The sequence below is a fragment of the Podarcis vaucheri genome, assembly GCF_965113315.1.
Source record: "Podarcis vaucheri genome assembly, chromosome: 1".
Classification (NCBI taxonomy): Eukaryota; Metazoa; Chordata; class Lepidosauria; order Squamata; family Lacertidae; genus Podarcis; species Podarcis vaucheri.
Window position 1 is genome coordinate 30,092,781 of NC_138759.1, and position 15,392 is coordinate 30,108,172.

The 15,392-nt window shown below is 42.9% G+C and overlaps 1 protein-coding gene and 1 long non-coding RNA gene across 29 annotated transcripts in view; one reads left to right on the forward strand and one right to left on the reverse strand.

The window, feature by feature from the left end:
* Nucleotides 1–15,392, reverse strand: part of NRXN3 (neurexin 3) — a 1,220,542-nt gene that overhangs the window by 825,664 nt on the left and 379,486 nt on the right. The gene's annotated exons all lie outside the window — the stretch shown is intronic.
* Nucleotides 1–15,392, forward strand: part of LOC309538835 — a 29,312-nt gene that overhangs the window by 10,988 nt on the left and 2,932 nt on the right. The window contains exon 5 of one of the 2 annotated variants that reach the window (XR_014222365.1): nucleotides 4,109–5,100. This is a non-coding gene — a long non-coding RNA (uncharacterized lncRNA). Of the gene's footprint in view, nucleotides 1–4,108; nucleotides 5,101–15,392 lie in introns of those variants that run through there. The other variant, XR_014222366.1, reaches the window with a different exon arrangement.

The following is a 15,392-nucleotide window of genomic DNA, read 5'->3' on the forward strand; positions in this document are numbered from 1 at the left end:
CTTAACCTGAAACTGTTCTTAACCTGAGTTACCACTTTAGCTAATGGAGCCTCCTGCTGCCGCCGCATCACCGCCATGCAATTTCTATTCTTAGCATGAAGCAAAGTTCTTAACCCGAGGTACTATTTCTGGGTTAGCGGAGTCTGTAACCTGAAGCATCTGTAACCTGAAGCATCTGTAACCCGAGGTACCACTGCACTTAGGGAAGAATGTTCAACTCCAAAGTGTGTTTCAGCCTCCTTACCAGGTTTTATAGAAAGTAAGTACTAACTACAGCTAACTGCTCTTGCTTACTTATTTCTTATTTCTTTTAATAGCCAGATTTGGTTGCTAATAACATTTGGTTAACCCCTATGTCAAACACATACTTATAGATCATCGTTGAAGGGGTTAAGATGGGAGGTAATTTCTTTTCTATTGCAATCTTGATGTGGTGAAGAATTGGATCAGAACATAGTTATCCCTCAGTATTCACATTTCTCTGAATTTTGTAATACAAAATTATTGACTCCCCTCCTCAGTGCTGCATGTGATCTATACAGAGCACCTCCACATTTACAAAGAGTTTCCTTGGGAATGAAATGTATGAAGTGGAATAGCATAATGACTATGTAAGTTACGTATGTTGTGTAATGTTACCACAGAGGACAGAGACAAATGACATCATTTTTGGCATAAGACAAACTGCAGTAGAATGGAAGCAGTGATGTATACAGAGCAGAAAGAGACACAGCACCTTCTAACACCCCTAGGTGGGACTGACTACATATAACATAGTGTTACTACAGCACTTCTGGGGAAATGGTGGCTGACTAAGCATGATTAACATTACATTGTTCTAAATTTCTTTTTTCTCTTTTATCACTTTCATTTTCTTAATTGATAGGGCTACATTATTTATTTAGCAAGCAACTCTGGTTCATTTATTTCATCAGGAGGCTGCATTTAAAACAAAAATAAATAAATCATGACCCACCCATGCATTTAGATTTTAACCATAGGAATAACTCAGATGCATTGGCTGATTAATTTCATACTAACAGAGAGTGGCTTGTGGAATCCAGGCAGCAACACCAGGATAAAATCTTTCCTGTTTGAAGAACGCATGCAAAAGCCCCAACTTCAAAAGAAGGGGAACAACAGTATAACTGTCCAACCCCACATTTAAGTGAGAAACTTGGCTTCATTACTCTAGGCCCCCTAGCCAGTTATTATGTTGCAGACCAGGACCCCAATCCATGTCTAGCCCCTTACTTAATGAACTTGTGGCCTTGGGTGGGGGTGATCATCTACATCAGATGTGTCCATAAAGTTCAATATGGACCAGATGAGCATCACAATCCACATTGGGCCCCCAGGAGAATTGGAGATTCTCTAATGTGCCTAATGTATGCTGGGGTACAGCTTTTCTTCTAAACTTTTAGGTGTGGATTGGAATCCCCCTAACTGCCACTCACCCTTGTACAGGAGGTTTGTGCTCACATGTTGGAATATTTGCCCTTCTTTCCTTAGCTATCTGACCCTTGTACCATCTTGCAAACGCCTTTCAAGAGTCCCTCAATTATCAAAAGTAATTCCCCATGTACTGGGGGTGAGTGGGTGGAAAAACAAATATAACATGCCTTCTGGCTCACAGAACTTTTTTTTTGATAATTATCTAGCTCCTGCAATGAAACCAAATGCCCAAATAACTGAGGAAATAGAACACAATAACTCTGTGGGAGCTAAAACACATCTGGGTCCAGCCAGTACTTGGATGGTGGACCACATGAGAAACCTACAATGCTGGAAGAAAGGAGGGGCAAATAAATATTAGCTAAATAAATATTGGCAGGGGGTTGGACTCGATGGCCCTTGTGGTCTCTTCCAACTCTATGATTCTATGATTCTAGATTCTGACATCCATTAATTTATTGGGTTTAGAAGGGTTTCCCTCCCCTCAAACTTTTAATGCTATGTATATTTGATTCTGTTTCAGAAATCAGTAGTTAAAATTCTGGTAACTTTTCCTCCACCTACCTAGAGTCTTGTTCATCAATCATAGACCTAAACTATTTCACACCAGCTCCTTGGTGCTTTTGTAAAAGTAGCCCAGGGAGCTCATTATGTCAAGCACACTATATATTATCTTGCCTTTTTTTGATAGTGTACATTTTGCTAGAATGATCCTGATGGTTTCTCACCATAGTTTCACTGAGTGTCCCAGATGCCACTTTGACATTGCATATTTTAAACAGACAGGAGACAGCATTTGGGCTTATTATCTTGACAAAGGTCAGCTGGTAAAACTGTTAGGGCTCTGTTCCTCTTTAGTGTCGTGCAATTCCAGCATTGTTGCCGAGCTGATAAATAAATTCAATCAAGTTTCTGCACAAAAGAAGCTCTGACAGACAAAGAAAGGAGAGGTCTGTGCATGGCGTTTCATAAGGGCAATCAACGATTTTATCTCTCTAATGCAAAAGCATTAGCAAGGATTTTACCCTTGAGTGCCTTAACCTCAAGAGCATTCATTTTACCAGACCTGCCTCTATAGCCCCAAAGTGGCAGGACTCAATTGAAAGCACAGCATTAGGAACATTGATTACAAGAAATGGTAAACAAAAGGATGTTGCAGTGCTCTTAAGGGCCACTCATGGGGTGTTTTCAAAAATGGTTACATTAAAAGCCACCCCTTCTTGAAACCCAGCAAGCAAAGTTACATGAAGCCTGAAATCATTCGCTCCTCTACAACAGGCGCTGGATTTGGCAGATTTAATAAAACGATTATTACAACTATCAAGATCAGGCCGGTGGTGCATCTAGTTCAGCATCTTGTTCTCACAGTGGCCAACCAGATGTCCACAGAGAGCCTGCAAGAAGGATCTGAGCTCAACTCAGCCCACCTCTGATTCCTAACAACTTGAATTCAGAAGCACAATGCCTCCAACATTGGTGACTGAAAATAGCTATCAGCATTAGCAGCCACAGATAGCCTTAGATGATGATGATTAAATTTTGTACATTAATATAATACACATATACAGTGGTACCTCAGATTACATACGCTTCAGGTTACAGACTCCACTAAACCCAGAAATAGTACCTTAGGTTAAGAAATTTGCTTCAGGATGAGAACAGAAATTGGGCAGCAGCGGTGCAGCAGCAGGAGGCCCCATTAGCTAAAGTGGTGCTTCAGGTTAAGAACAGTTCCAGGTTAAGAACAGACCTCCAGAATGAATTAAGTTCTGAACCTGAGGTACCACTGTATAAATTTATTAATGATTATGATGATCAAGAATATATCTTGCCTTACTTGAAAGAAAAAGGCAACTTAGAGAACAATTATTTTCATGGGGCATGAAATTAGCCAGCACTGTGTTTTGGGGGGCCCCTGGGCAAGCTGCCCAAGCAGGCCCTCTTCCCTGAGTTGAACTACTTCCTCCTCAACCTTGTTGCCACTGCTCATGTGCTTGTGCCCTTCCTCTAGGCCCAATCTTCATGGCTGCCAAGAGCGTAAGGGAAAGGCAAGTGTTGGCTGCTGGTCCTTCTCCTTGTGCTTCTCCCTGTTTCTTCACCCATAAAGTGCAGTCAAAGAAGCAGCAGGCCCCATGGGTAGGCACCGCAGTGCTGCCGCCACCCCCCAAGAAAGGCAACCCTTGATTCCAGTTTGCAAAACCCTGGCTAAACCACAGAGGAAACTGAAGCTGATTTCTTACTGAACTCTGCTACTTGGATTCCCAAGGCAAAGTGGGAGACGGGGGCTGGAAGGGAGGTGGAGAGAATGCTTCTTTATGGAAAACCTGTATCTCTAGAGCACTCTATGCACAAGCTTCAAAACAACACAGCAAACACTGCAGTTCCACACTATTCTAAGGTCTAGTATCTAGTAATTTTCACAGTTACTGAAACACAACACAGGAAGATGTCCAGGAGGAGCTCAAGCACCTCCTCGGAACTGCATGTGCCTCCTTTGGAAGAATCAGTTCATACTTCATGAATCACAGGTCTTAAAGAGACTGGATCAGTGGTCCTATATCCTGCCTCAAACATGGGGCTCCCCTGTCTGCATTCAAGCTTGAGACTCTCTCTCTCTCTCTCTCTCTCTCTCTCTCTCTCTTTCAGAATTCAGTGCATTCTACCAGGTGTGACCTTTCCAAACAGTGGCAGCGGCTGTGCTTTTGCATCCACGTTCCATATCGGACAACATCTCCAGCCCATCCATCAAAATGTCCAAGTGGTGATTGCATATCTTCATATGGAGAGGGAGTCAATTAAGGGTGAGTCATTAATGTGAAATCATTCCACTTCTCCCAAAATGAATAGAAGTGAATTGGCACAGTGTTGGGCCAGTGCCGACTTCTCAGTTGGACACGAGTGGATCAGAGTGGAAGCACAGAGACAGAGTGAACTCATTTCATAGATAGCATCTCCAAGCCCAATATGGTAATTTCAAAATTTGGAAATAATTTCTTATGACAAATGAATCCACTTCTTCCCAGCCATTTTCTCATCAAGGCATTTCACTTCATCAATGCCAACAGTAACTGCTTGCCTTGGCAAAAAAAACCCAAAAACCCTGAAGGCAACAGAAGAAGAGAGAGAGAAGAATCAAGAACCAAGATGGGGCAATGCCAACTCTGAAATGGGACTCCTGACACTTTGTGACCTAGAGAGGCAATGGAGCTTGGCTCCAGCAAATGAGCTCAGGGAATTCAATAGGAGAGAAGAGAGATATGACATTCAAGGCTGGTTCACACATTTACACAGAGGCAAAGCTAGGTTTACTTCCAAGTATACACTCTACAGAACGGGCAGCCAACTATTAGTCTCTGATAAGTAGACCTGTATGCTGTGCATGTTTTTAGATGTGCTTCCATCACATTTTGTCTTTACAATACTAAATGTATACTTGACACATCTTACTGTAAGTGCACTTCAGTTGTGGAAGGCGCTCTCCAGAAATCTAGCATCTGCACTGCAGCATTTTCAGCACCAGATGAAGACCCCCCCTCTGCCCAGGGCTTTTCAATTGTCAATTTGCAACTTTTCTTTTCTTTTCTTTTTTTAGTGCTTTTAAGATCTTTGGAACTGTTGCCTCCCCACCCCCACTTTTTAGGTTGAAATCTGAATTTATTCTGTTGATAGTTTTATTCTATTTTAGATTTCATTCTTATTTTTTATTATATTTTATATATGTATAAATCACCCAGAGAATATTTTGCTATTGCGTAAGTATGTAAGTATGTAAAACAGTACAGTAAGTATGTAAAACAAAAATACATACAATGCAACATAATGTATGAAGTGGCTTGCTGATTTATGTCCATATAGCCCAAACCTATGCAAGGCTGGCTTGGCTGAACTACATGGAGTATTTATTATGCAAGTGTTTTCACAAAACATTTGAGCCTGAAAGTTTAAATCTTGCCTCCCATACCTGCAAGCACATATGGGATCATACGCCCAATCTTTTCAGCAAAAAAAGGGAGAGCGCCTTTCAGAGTTTTCCTATACAACTCTTCTTATATAAAAAGCTACTGATGAGAATATTTCCTATATATTAATTTGGAGCAGGGATTAGTGTGGTAATAATTAAAACAAACATAATTATACTTATCCCTTCCCCTCTGAAATTAGATTAATGATGGTGATATTTCCGCACCAAAGCATGCTTCAGACATCATTGCCTGTGTCAGGACTAAGCAGAGCTGGAAGCACACAGCAAAGGGGAAGAGGATTCATGGGTGGATGAGGGGATTCATTTCTCCCCCCTCTCTTAATTCACATGGACAGATCTGAGAACTCCCATACAGAAAAGGAAACAGGGATACATTTCAGTGCTGTCAGAGAAATGTAGGTGCACATTTTAATTTCCTTGAGAAATTACTCCATTCCAGTAAGCAAGCAGGGTGTGTTTGTGCCCTACTTTACTTTAAACAGAGGGGTCTATTTAAAGGGTTGTCCAGTCCAAGGCCATTTCAAGGATAAAGAAGAAGAAGAAGAGGAGGAGGAGGAGGAGGAGGAGGAGGAGGAGGAGGAGGAGCTTGGATTTGATATCCTGCTTTATCACTACCCGAAGGAGTCTCATAGAATCATAGAATCATAGAGTTGGAAGAGACCACAAGGGCCATCGAGTCCAACCCCCTGCCAAGCAGGAAACACCATCAGAGCACTCCTGACATATGGTTGTCAAGCCTCTGCTTAAAGACCTCCAAAGTAGGAGACTCCACCACACTCCTTGGCAGCAAATTCCACTGTCAAACAGCTCTTACTGTCAGGAAGTTCTTCCTAATGTTTAGGTGGAATCTTCTTTCTTGTAGTTTGGATCCATTGCTCCGTGTCCGCTTCTCTGGAGCAGCAGAAAACAACCTTTCTCCCTCCTCTATGTGACATCCTTTTATATATTTGAACATGGCTATCATATCACCCCTTAACCTCCTCTTCTCCAGGCTAAACATGCCCAGCTCCCTTAGCCATTCCTCATAAGGCATCGTTTCCAGGCCTTTGACCATTTTGGTTGCCCTCCTCTGGACACGTTCCAGTTTGTCAGTGTCCTTCTTGAATTGTGGTGCCCAGAACTGGACACAGTACTCCAGGTGTGGTCTGACCAGAGCAGAATACAGTGGCACTACAGTGGTCTCAAAGCGGCTAACATTCTCCTTTTCCTTCCTCCCCCACAACAAACACTCTGTGAGGTGAGTGGGGCTGAGAGACTTCAGAGAAGTGTGACTGGCCCAAGGTCACCCAGCAGCTGCATGTGGAGGAGCGGAGACGCGAACCCGGTTCCCCAGATTATGAGTCTACCGCTCTTAACCACTACACCACACTGGCTCTCAAGAAGGAAGAGTAGTTGTTTTGAAATTGCTCAAACACATAGCTCAGTCAGTAGAGCATGAGACTCTTAATCTCAGGGTCATGGGTTTGAGCCTCACGTTGGCCAAAAGATTCCTGCATTGCATAGATGACCCTCGTGGTCCCCTTCAACCCTGCAAGTTTATGATTATGTGATTCTAATAGCCCTGGACAGGAGACTGAGCCAACACACAAGTCAATGGGTAACAATCTTCCTACCATGACTCACTCTCTCTCTCTCTTGTGGGGGGGGGGGTGGCTGGTAATTTGCAATGTTTGCTGACAATATATGTTCAAAATGTTCAAAGTTACCCCAATCATCATCAAGCTACCTTTCTAGTTAAGAGCAGCACAGATATCGACTGAGTACAGCCATAGATTTTCTGGCAAGGCGAAAGCTTCCTGTGCTGGCCCACAATGAAGTTTACTTTTGGTGCAACAATGCATGACAATCTATTAAAGGCTCTGATGATCACATTATACACCCAGTGTAAAAGTTCCCTCCCTGCCCCCCCCCACATACTTGTGCTATATGAAATCAAGGATATAGAACCACAGATCATTTTTCAATTGTTGCATCACTGAAATAATAAAGATGGATGGTTGGGCTTTTTAATGAATTTTTTATTGTTCGTTCATCCTCCCTAAATGTGGATTAATTACTTGGTTTATTTACACTACATTAGGAAATTCGAAGGAACTGTCAAGCACTCAGGGTCATTTGCTAGGATATGCTTTTTCCTCCTCCAAAGCTGGAGGTCACATAAGTCTTATACAGATGCCACTTGCATAAAAGACAAAGGAACTGCAAAGGTCCAACTGAGTGTCTTCACAGAATCATAGAATTGGAGAGTTGGAAGGGACTAAAGGGTCATGGAGCCCAACCCCCTGCAGTGCAGGAATCTCAGCTAAAGCATCCATGACAGATGTGTGAGCAAATTCCATGATTTAGCTATGTGCTCTGTGAAGAAGTAACATATTTTGCCTGCCCTGTATCTTCCAACGTTCAATTTTATTATATGTCCCTGAATTCTAATTAAAATAGCAGCCACCAGCAATAGCACTTGTTTACTAGACCGGCTTCTTTGTCGCTGCTGTACTCAGACACCTCAAGGTAAGGGAGGAGGAGGGAAGCCACCATTGCCAGAGGGACAGGGGGAGGCAGGAACACTTCGCTGCCACTGCCACCAGGAAAGTCCACCACCTCTCGTGGGAGTCTGTTCCACTGTTGAACAGCTCTTACTGTCAAAAAAAAAAATTCTGAATGTTTAGTCGGAATCTCCTTTCTTGCAAATTGAAGCCATTGGTTCTAGATTCAGGTAGGTAACCATGCTGGTCTGACACGGTCAAAATAAATAAATAAATAAAAATTAAAAAATTGTCTGGTAGCACCTTAGAGACCAAGTAAGTTTGTTCTGGGTATGTATAAGCTTTCGTGTGCACGCACACTTCTTCACCTGAAGAAGCTTATACCCAAAACAAACTTATTTGAAGATAGCTATCATTTTTCTTCTCAGTCTCCTCTTTTCCAAGCTAAACATACCCAGCTCCTTCAAGCGCTGCTCATAAGGCTTAGTTTCCACACTCATGATCATCTTGATTGTTCTCCTCTGCACGCATTCCAGCTTGTCAGCATCCTTCTTAAATGGTGATGCCCAGAACCAGACCCAGTATTCCAAGTGTGGTCTGACAAAGGCAGAATAGAGTGGTACTATTACTTCCCTTGATCTGGACACTATACTTCTGTTGATGCAGCCTAGAATAGCATTGGGGGTTTGGGGGGGTTGGCTGCTGCATCACACTGTTGATTCATGTTAAGCTTGAGGGTCCACTAAGACCCCTAGATCCTTTTCACAGGTACTACTGGCAATCCAGGTGTCTCCCATATTATATTTGTGCAGCTGGTTCTTCCTGCCTAAGAGCTTTACATTTGTCCCTATTGAAATTCATTTTGTTAGCTTAGGCCCCATTCTCCAATCTGCTAAGGGCATACTGAATCCTAATTCTGTCTTCTGCAGCATTAACTACCCCTCCCAGTTTGGTGTCATCTGCAAATTTGATGAACATCCCCATAATTCCTTCACCCAAGTTGTCTCATTTTGGTATAAATGGTTTCCACACTACATCTTTAGAAAGCAATGGTACCTACAGGAGCACGTGTGTTACTTAGGATACCAGCAAAGATCTGCCCATCTCCAAGTTCCCTTGTCATCCAAAGTGCACCTGGTTACTACTGCCAAGATATGGGAGGTGCCCACTAGGCACACTTTCTAGAAACAACTGGTTACATTTTTGTTTCCCAGCTAGATGAATTGGTCTCTGCCCTGTGTTTCTTCTTTGTATTGTTTTAAAATGCATTTGCTACTGTTTCCTGTGTTGCCTTTAGCTGTTTCGATTGTATTTTGCATATCACCTTAATACAAATGTGGAAAACAATAAGCAATAAACAAATACAACTGATAGAGGGATATTTTTGGTCCTGGTGCCCTGATTTTTGAGAGCTTGTCTTGCCAGAAAAGTTCATCCGGTGCCTTTCTTTATGCTACTGTGGCATCTGATCGAGGACTTTTACTCTCCCAACCTTTCAATTCACTCTGTTCCATCCATTTTCTCTCCCATAAGGATAACCTCACTAATCCTATATCCCAAAGCAGGGCATGCACATCTACAGTATTCCTGCCACGTGCCTGGTAAGCTTTGGTGTGGAATCCTCCAGGGACGATTCCACAGACTCTCTAGCTTGTTCTCTTACTGAATAGCCTGGATGTTCTTAACACTGAACTGAAATGTAGCTTTCATGAAATGTACAATAATAGCTTCTTGTTCTATTCATGGTGGAAATGGTGAGCAGTTTGCCATCTTTGACATGAGGTCCTTATACATATCTGAAAATTTCAACACATCATATCTTTTCCCCAGGATGAAAACCCCAAGTCACAGATAGGATTAGCAGATCATTAGCCATCTTTATAAATATCTCATAAATTCTTCAATCTTACATCATATTTCTTCAGTTGCAATGGTGAGCAATGAGTAAAATCTTCCTGAATGGAGCAGTGCCTATGTTCAGTTACTTGTATACAGGATGGCAGCTTGGACACCTTTTTTGTGGGGGGGGACTATTTCATGTTGGGGTCCTGCTATTTACATCCAAGGCCATTTGCCTTCTCACTTGCATCCCTTACTGGGGGTGGGGGGATCACGGGGCTAGGATCATAAGAAAATTAGAAGTGACCTCTGTGAAGCCCACAAGCAATAACTCCCTCCTACTCATGTCCTCATATTGTTTGGAATTATCTTGTTCCACCCTGGGATGCAAACCTTAGTGGCAGCAATGTCCACACAAAGAAACATCTCTGAACACATATATAGGTAGAAAGCATTTTTGCTATGACTGAACATTATCAGATGAGCACTATGAAGTTAGATTAGATGACCCTTGGGGTTCCTTCTAACTCTACAGTTCTATGATTCTAAGTCCAGAAACAGATATTATGCTGGAATAAGAGTGCAAGGAAACATGGAAGGTATTGCTTTATTTCTCACGGGGAAGATTAATACATGTATCTGTGAACAAATTTGTCCTGATATATCCACCAAACTACGTCATCTGCCCAGCTAAAGAGATTGATTGCATATAGGTTAACTACTAAATTGCAAAGAACAGTGAAAAGTTGTCTTAAGAAATGGGAAACACTGAATAAAATTTGTAGCCACATCTCAGACTCCCATTCCGCAGAGAAGAATCGGGAAAGGATGCTTGCAATTTTCATTTCAAATGCTCTCAGATTTTCTAGCTGTCAAGGGAGAAAACACAGTTGGGAATTGTCGAATCGATGAACTGCCTTGTCAGAAGGTCCAATCACCTAAAGACCATGAAATTATCTTCCCCAAATGCTGTAATCAACTCTACTATGCAATTAGGTGAAAACACACTCTGCCACAGGAATGGGTAACATTAGGATTACAGGCATAGGTTATAATCCATTCATCTGAGAGTTAGCCACATTCAAGTCAAAGAGAGTTACTTCTATTGAAGACATGTGCAGGGTTACATTGCAAAAGCAGATGGGATCCCAAAAATATACATCTTAGGTGTCAAAAGCCTGGGTAAAGAGGTGTGTCTTCAGCATTTGCTGTAAGCTGTACAATGAAGAACCCAGGTACACCTCTGTGGGGTGTTCCACAATTTAGGGCTGACACAGAGAATTATCTCTCTCAACCCACCTCCAGCCTGAGTTTATGAGGGCAGTTAAGCAACCAAGAGGGGCCCCCTCTGCTAATCTTAACACCTGATTGGGTCTGTAGGAAAGGAGGTGGCCTTTCACGTATTGGGGCCTGAGTTATTCAGGGCTTTAAAAACTAATATGAGCACCTTGAATTGAATGGCTCTGATTACTCAGTTCCACATCTCATTCGATCCTACTTTAGCTGATAATACATTTTCTTTGTGGTTTCAATTTACTAAATGGTGCCCACCAAAACATTCAAGAGAGCTCCGTCTCCTGGTATATCTTGCTCTTTTTAGAGTTTAAGAATCTTTTGAGCAATTGTATTTCCAAGTGATATCTAGCCTTGCGTTGCGAGGCCTCGTGACCACCCCATTCCCTAAGGTGTAAATAACTAGACAACCTGCAGCATATTGGGTTTTTTGAGATCAAATAAGGCCACAATTTCATTGGCTACAAATGTGAAGGTTTGGCCATAGGCACTGGGGCAACAGTGCATGTCACTCCCACCGGTCTCCTGGGAGTGTTTTTAAGGGTGAAGCCAGTGTCAAATTGGGGTGTCCCCCAAGCGGTCCCTGATTGGAGGAGTGGTATGGCCCTAGCCCCCATCTGGGCACTGGACAGAAGCCACTCCCCCTGGATCCTTTTAACAGGATACTCTTACCCATGTGGGGAGGGGGAGCAGGTGGAGGCTACAACCTCCCCTCCAACCAAGACTAGGCTTACCTAGTGCCTATCCACCTTACAAAGTTGTGATGATTGCTATGAGGTAGGCAAGAACCCAAAGGGTGGACCCAATTTGCCAGATGGGAAAAATTCCTGCCTGGCCCCTAAATCTGGTGACCGACATAGTCCATAGCAAGGTTGTACCATGCGCAAAAAACAACAACCCTAATCTGAGGGAGGGAGGGTTGGAGAACCAGCACTGTGAGAGAGAAGCTAAAAGGCCCTTCAGGCCAGGCATTTATCCTTGCCAATCACCACTACTGGTCAGTTGGCACCATGCCCAGGGGAACGCCCCCCCAAATTTCTGCCACCATTGGCCAATTCAGCAGGAGGACGACGATCTGGCCTGCAATAGACCAGTTCATATACTTAACCCACATGGTCAGTATCCTTGACTTGGACACCTTGAAGAAATGTCCAAAACATATTGGGCCCGATCTCAACTAAGTCCTTAATTTGTAGATAGCACAGACAGCCTTGAAAACAGCCCTTCCTTTTAGTAATAGAAAAGAGACAAAACAAGAGCTGTGCAACTCACTTCACATAGTAAATAATTTTGTAGCACTTCTTATTACCCTGTAATTTTATAGCTCCTAAGTTTATTGGATACATAATGGGCAGATGTGTGCTGTCATTAAAGAGCTTTTAGGAAATGCTGCAATAAAGGTACTCAGCAGATAATAAAATGGAAGCTGAAGCCCTCTGTTTACCACCACATAACCAACAGCAGATGCATTGCCCTTCGTAAGCAGCACCCAGCAAAGTAGATAATGAAGAACAGTTGGTGCCAAGGTTAAGCAGGGAGATTCAAGCAAAGATAGACCCTGTGTAAGTTTGGCAAACTATACAGGCTTCATAATTTACTCATTCCAAGGATTCAAATGCCAGTAATCTAGAATCATTTGCAGACTTTGTAATCAACAAATTGAAGACTTGCCTGGTTAACTGACTCACTTTTAACTGGTTACAGGTAGGTAGCCATGTTGGTCTGCCGTAGTCAAAACAAAATAAAAAAAATTCCTTCCAGTAGCATCTTAGAGACCAACTAAGTTTGTTACTGAAGAAGTGTGCATGCACTCAAAAGCTCATACCAATATCAAACTTAGTTGGTCTTTAAGGTGCTACTGGAACGATTTTTTTTTATTTTGTTTCACTTTTAACTGGATATCAAATAATCTGCTGATGATATTTATTGTCACATGTCATGTGTACTTGAACAAGAATAATATGCAATGAGTTATCAGGCAGCCTGCAAGAGCCTTACATGGTCTAGTTAGGTGGCCTTAAAAAGAGTCAAGTAGGCAAGCTTTGAGGATGGGCTCAGGGCTGGGACTGGGCAAAGACATAAGCAGGAATGCTTATGCTCAAAAGGTCTTTGGGGCCCTGAAGAAGTTCCTGTGCCAGCTGCTGGTCTATGCATCCAATCTCGCTAGGAGGAAGTCATCAGTGCAACTGGGGGCTTCCATTTTAGACACTTTACTACATTCAGCTTGCAACTTGCATGGGAATTACATTCCGGGGATTGTGCGTAAAGCCGAAATCCTGTATAGTTAGAACAAACCTGGAACTGCCCCCACACGTCCATCCATACTTTTCTAAAGCTGGCACACAGAGTAGGCTTTGCCCCCACACCAATGCAAGACGGAGAGCTTTAAAGCTCTCCACCATGTGCGCATTTAATTTGTGTGATTTCAGTTGACCAGCTACCAAGCGCATAGAGCTGTGATCACATAAGTTAAATGTGCACAAGTTGCAAGTCAACTATATACAGCCACCTAGGAAAGGGTTTAGCATTGCAAGCAAGGGATTATTGGCAATTTACTGATTTGATTACAGAGAATTATATACAGCTCCCAGGGTCAGTTCTTTACACAGGCTTGCAGCAGGGTTTCTACCTGTCCTGTTCTAAAGGAAGTGGAGGGAAAGTCTGGAAGCTGGGCAGTGCTAACCAGGACGGTGTACCAATAACTCTCTGTGCCTGAATGCAACACAACACAGGTCCACCCTTAGCTACCACTTGTATGGGAAAGGCCAGGGGTGTCCTGGACTGAGAAGTATGCTGCATGTTTGAGCTTCTTATTCTTCTCTTAGGCACTATCCAGCAGCTGTGCCCTTTGCAGATATGTAACTCAGAACTGAGGGTAGAGGAAAACCGTGAAAAGCAGTCATGCAAAGGAGACAAGGACAAAGTTAATGCAAGCTGAAGAACCATGAAAGTGTTAATGGTCTGGCTTGCATGTTCTATCCAGAGAACCATGACATTTTAATGACTAAAAAAAAAGGTGGTGCTACAAATAAGTTCTGAGGCAACTGGAACTGACAGAGTGATGGCTCTGTGCTCCCAATTTGCCAGGCTTCTGCTGATATTGTTTTAATAATTCCAACTTGTCAGTGATTAGTTTCCAAAGAGGGAAAAGCTGGGGTCAAGCTTACTGGGACCCAAATCATTTGACCTGGAAGTCTGCCCTCTGATCTCAGATGTGTGGAAGCACGGCTGTGCCAACACAGTGAGGTGGCAATGAAGCTCTGCACATACTCTGGCTGGGTCTGAATGAAGTGGTAGAATTTACTGTCAATGCAATGCTGGTCAATGCAAGTCCATGACTTTTTAAGGCTCCATTAAATTAGAAAAGCAACTCCCTGTGAGTAGAAAAATAGTGAAGCAAGGCATGAGCTAGGCTATGACATTTCTCCTTGAAATACTTGCAATACATTGTTGCTTTTCTTCATGCAATGTATTCGCCTCCTCTCAATTCTGCTGCATAGGTAGACTGGGCCTTGGAGGCATTTTCATATTTACTACCACAGCCTGTGTGCCACAGCTATATCCCTACACTGAAAGCAGGTTGTGGGGCAGTGCCATGCCTCCAGTTAACCCTTGCACCTTGCTTATTTGATAGAATCAATATAACTTCACAAAGGGGAGCTGTGGTTGGGATGTACAGAGTATTCAATTTGCTTTGTTCAAGCAATGGTATACCAAGACAGTGAAAGGCATCCATGCTGCAAGGCCAGTGAATTCTCCATCATACATAACAAGTATGATTAAAACTTTCTTCCCTCTACCACTCTAATTAATCAATTGCTGCTTGCAGGCTTAGCTGAAAAGCCTGGAAATGTATTTCAGGTGAAGTGTCTGACAGAGATTGCTTCCAAGCATTCCAAGGCTTCAGTACCCCATCTGTTAGATTTTCATTAATATTATGTCTCATCCACTTGCCCCAAAGAAGAGCATTTGGCTATAGCACATGCATGCACAGAGTCCTACATTTAGTCCCCAGCATCTCCAGGTAGGACTGTGAATCTCCTTTGTATGAAATCCTGGAAAGCCACTGCCCATCAGCATAGACAATGCACAACCAGATGGACCAACGTCCTAACTCGGTGTACTACAGGTTCCTATGTAGCTATGCCTCTTCTAATCCAGAATGTGGCAGGTTAACTGGAGACTGGGAGTAGCCACCCGCACCATATAACATCGATCCTAAAGGATCTACGTTGGCTCCCTGTTTCTAAGCACAATTGTAAGTGTTGGTGCTGACCTTTAAAGCCCTAAACAGCCTCGGCCGAATATACCTGAAGGAGCATCTCCACCCGCATCATCCA